Below are 4,897 nucleotides of genomic sequence, written 5' to 3'. Positions count from 1 at the left end.
TTGGGCAGGTATGCGTGTGCGTGTAAGCGTGTAAAGTGACTCCCACGTGTAGTTGGGGTGAGGAGTGGGGGATGACGTGGAAGGTAAACATGACACCCAAGCGTGTGGGCCAACGGGTAAAAACAACAAACTGTAATCATTTTGTACATGGAAACGGATTGAAAAGTGTTTCAATTTCACATTTGGGTATTTTAGCGGGAGCGCTGTGTCATAAAAATTATTTTAAATAACGTCTCATAATCTGGAATTGATGAGGAATAAGTAACCTTGATTATGAAATTATTTTTAGAATTTAGTAGATACATGGCGAGAGAGAGATGCTTGATTGTTAAATTACTGTATTAATTAAAATTACTTAATTAATTCAATGATTAACTGTAGTTCATCTTCATGACAAATATGAATAAAATTTTGTTTTTAATTTATCGATTGAATGTATCCTAATTCATTACAAATTTGGAGAAAATCTTAAATGATTATCTTATGTATTATATGTATATGTACTATATTATTAATCATATTTATAGATTAGTAAAGTATACAAACAAATAATCATGTCATTATAGTATTCATTTATTAAGGTATCAATTTATATAACAGTATTGAATTTCCTTCATGCTAATCAATTCCAAATGGTTAAATGATCAACCGAGTGGAAAGGAGAAAAATAGAAATCCAAATGGCATTGACGGCAACATGTACAGTCCAGTATCAGCATCATACCTCATATTTTATGGTATGATGAAACATTAATACATTTAGTAATTATTTTTATACAGCAGAGGCTAGCAGGAATAGCACGTAGCTTCATGGCTAATGACTGGCGTCCAAACGACAACAGACCCCCCCCCCCACCCCCATCAACGTCTCTTACATATCTATCAAGGTGAGTAGTTTTACTTGATTCAATCTATTTTGAAAACCGTTTAACTTGTTTTTACACTTGTAGCCCTTAAAATGTGATTGATTTACTTGATTGATTAGGGAGGAGTCGTTTGAAAACGCACTTCCCTGATGGTAATTTCATTGATCGACGATCTCCATTGTTGCTTCCTGATTGAATAGTTGAGCTCATCTTTAGTGCACATGATTAACATTAAATGGAGATTTTTCCACCATTAATCTCCTTTATTTGTCTTATTTTCAGTGATTTGTCACTGACCCTCATGTTCCATTTTTTTTTTTTTTTTTTTATTTGGAGCTCATCCTACCTCTTCCTCAACCAACAAAAATGAGGTCACATTTTTTTTTTTTTTTTACGTGGGTTGGTGGGAGTAACAGATAAGGCAATGATCCACGCGTGGTTTTCATTCCCAACGTCATCACTCTCGACAGTACAAGCACAGTACAACACACACACACACACATTTATTTTGTTCAGGTATAAATATCGCTTTTAACTGTGTATCTTGTCTGTTGCACGGTGATCATCCAGCAAAATGGCTGAATCAGACGACCGCGATGTCCCACTTAGCTCTATTTTCAGTCCTAGACCTTTGGCTATCTATTTCCTCCTTGCCATGAGCGGTACCCTTCTAAGGGGAGAGAAAATAACACAAACAAGCCCAAGAAAAAGAGAATTTGTATGATTTGGCGGGCATTGAAATTTGAATTTCTAAACATTTTTTTTAACTTCAAAATAAAAAAAAAAACATAATGATGCAATCATTAATGACTGTATTTCAAATTGAAAAATAATGTATATTAGAAAAAATGTTAAATTAAACAGCTTAAATCATTTCTTTTATGACGGTTTTTCAAATAATATTTCTAGAAACAACTATTAACCATTAAATTGTAACACAAATTTAATGCATATTTTTACATTCAAATAAAAATAAATTTACATTGAATTTAACTAAAATTAAAACTTTTTTAATTTACATTGTGTAAATTATTTTTTTTAAATAACTGATAAATAATAAAGATATTTAGTACATTAGTATACAAGTAAGAAAAAGAAATTATTGAAAACGTTCAAAAGTCGACATGTAAATTACAGAAAATAGTAAAGTCTGGATTTTTTATTTTTATTTTACTGTGCTTCTATTTTTTAAATAAAATTAAAATCAATTTTTAATCCAAAAATGTTTCTTAAAATTTTAAAAAAATCAATCATATTAAAATTTAAATTTCAAAATAAAACGAGATGTCAAAGTACAAAGAAAACTAAGTAAATGTTAACACATTATATTACTATATAATAAATATCATAAAATAAACAATAAAATGAATTAATTATTACAGTTCTTAATCCCATACAACTACAACGTTGTTATACTAAGTTCCATGTGGTAGGCACCAATGAATTCAACTAAGCGCTCATCTTCAGTCATAGAGCGCAGCTGACGCAAAGTGCTGCATATAAATACAAATTGAACATAAAACACACATGCATGCATGCACGCACACACGCACGCAAGAAGAAGCTATAATGGAATGGATGCAGGTCAAAAGCAGTGTCCCCTGTTGACAAATGACATGTCTCAGAATAGAACTTCCTGTTTGGTTGAGGGTGCAGTCATGCCTCATTTGGGGGTCACCTCCAGTCTGGAGAAATGTGCTCCACTCGATCTGCGGCCTCAGCCGACCTCTGAACCCCCCCGGCCCACCCCTCATCCCAAGGAAGTCACGCTTCCTGCTAAACTGTGTGTTCACAACCGCTGCCAAATTCAGCCCCCTGTCGGACGCTGTGACGCAATCTTAGCGAGCGGCGGGGTTAGCAGGTGGCTAACCCTTCCTGGTGCCAGTTTGAGGTCCTGTTGACAAGTGGGGTTAAGCCTCAAAAGGTTGTCAAGACTACGGCGTAGAATAGAACCGAATAAGTTTCATGAAGATCATCAAGAATTGTCAGCAGCATTGTAAAACATTCTCAATTGAAATCTTCTCGCCACAAACCAAAATAATATTGTTTGACACATTTGCACCTCTTGCTCTTGTGTTTATTTTAGCCTCCCTGCTGGCAATCGAACTCCAGTCCAATGACTCTCCAACCAGTTACGACACCTTTTGTCCGCCGTTAACGTCTTGCCCGGACACCGGGAGGGAAAGATAAACAAAGATTGTACATGAATCCGCAACAAGACATATCGCCGCTCGCTCAGTTTTATTGTTTTGCGAAGGAAGACCGTCATAATATGCCAGGAATCCGGGCAGCACAATGGGAATGTCCGGAATGCATCACGTACGCCGTTTCCAAGCATGAAAGATCAATAATACCCGACAAAGGCGAGGAAATGGGAGAAATTTCTGCCCTAGAGAAAAAAATGTTGTTACAGTGGAACGCCCCAATGGTGGTACAACCCGAATGTGCTGGAAAAATGAAACATAAAACCTCAAAGGTCAATCAATTCATCGTCACGTGTGATGTCAGCTAATCTCGTAATAGTTCTTCTGATTGCGAATCTAAAGGAGTAGTGTAACTCCACAAGTGAAAGTTGCTTGTTGTTTGACTTTTGGGAGGGTTTTGGGGTTAGATAAAGAGGAACGTGAATGTAAAAGAGGATTCTGATGCTACCTCTGAAGGCCACAGCACAACTCGCTATGTACTCACCAATACGCGTAATATGAACATCTAATACTAGAATACTTCTGACTGACTTCTCTCCATTCCATGCAGGTGCTATGTATACAGAACAACGAATTGTGAAAAAGTTCAAGTTCAAGTTTAATCACAGATTTTACATGCAGTGTAATCAGGGCATCTCGTACTTGCGCTACTGTATGTACGGCAGAAATTGCCAGTCCAGCTTTGCTTGCGTATTCCTTGTCGATTTCATTCAACAAAAATATAACATGGGAAAAGTCTGAAAAGTGGCAAGAATAATGTTATTTACATGCTTATGATGCTATTTCCAAAGATGGAAAATTGCCTAGTTGACTTTGTACCCTAATGGACCTGTCCAAGCTGTCAATCACTCGTACAATAATAGCCAATCAGATCGCCGCATTGTCTTAACCCCTGGCTTGACCCGCCCCTCTTGTCGTCATGTCCAACAAGCAATACTGGTTGTCAGTAGCGTGCGCTTGGAAAAGTTAATCTTACGAAGAAAATGATCCTCAGATGCGCTTGGGGAACGTGCAATTCTGATGAAAGATATCCTGCTAGGTGACAAGGGGCCCGGTTGACTCATTTTACAAAGCCTAAAACACAGTTGACGAAGTGTCTACGATGGATTAAGGCTCGTACAACACGTACAACTAAATGTGGACAATATCAACAAACACAAGGCTGTATGTTCGAAGGTAAGTGAGGGAGAAGTATCTTCTCTGAGTTTGATTTAATTATTACCAGTGCTTTATACATTGCAGGAGAACAACTTTCACTTTGTTAGTGTATCACTGACCTGCTGAATGAATTGTCATGTTTTATGCCAAAGAGTCGGATTAGTGATACGAAAATGCGCCATGTCATGCAAGAAAAATTTGCCCATTTGTATCGCATCAGACCTTTAAGACAGGGCACTGGGCTCCATTACGAGGCAAGTCAAATGAATACACCCACTCACTTATAAAGACTACAATGATATTACTCGTGATCTTTCCAAGTAAAAAGTACTTACCCTGCTTTACATGTGCAGTACGATTCCACAATTTTATCCTGTTGGATTTCAATATGAAGTTTGTGAGGCGTCAAACTTTTTTGCATCGATCGCCAACGTTTTGCTGTAACTCTGACATTGCGTCCTGCTCATACCCCAATATTATCTGGGATACGCGATAGAGAATCCAGTTCAAACCTGTTATGTTCAGTCGCCATTTTGGAAGATTGTGGGGCATGGCAACTGTAGCTAAGGGGAGCGGCGCTGAAGATCGCCAGTCGGAAAGGTCCATTGCGTGTCGCCTTTCTAGGGAAAATCAAGATGAAAAAAATCCCATCTGTTAAACGCGGTTTAAT

General features: G+C 37.4%; 1 long non-coding RNA gene across 3 annotated transcripts in view; it reads right to left on the bottom strand.

Annotated features, from left to right (window-relative positions):
- Positions 1–3,095: 3,095 nt before the first annotated feature.
- LOC133501275 (uncharacterized) overlaps positions 3,096–4,897 on the bottom strand; it is a 29,170-nt gene continuing 27,368 nt past the window's right edge. For 2 of the 3 annotated variants that reach the window (XR_009795144.1, XR_009795143.1), the window contains one exon: positions 3,096–4,847. This is a non-coding gene — a long non-coding RNA (uncharacterized LOC133501275). The remainder of the gene's footprint in view (positions 4,848–4,897) is intronic. The other variant, XR_009795145.1, reaches the window with a different exon arrangement.

This window comes from Syngnathoides biaculeatus, chromosome 5 (assembly GCF_019802595.1).
Source record: "Syngnathoides biaculeatus isolate LvHL_M chromosome 5, ASM1980259v1, whole genome shotgun sequence".
NCBI classification, from domain to species: Eukaryota; Metazoa; Chordata; class Actinopteri; order Syngnathiformes; family Syngnathidae; genus Syngnathoides; species Syngnathoides biaculeatus.
Note: the sequence above shows the minus strand (reverse complement) of the source record. Positions and strands in the feature narration are given on the sequence as shown.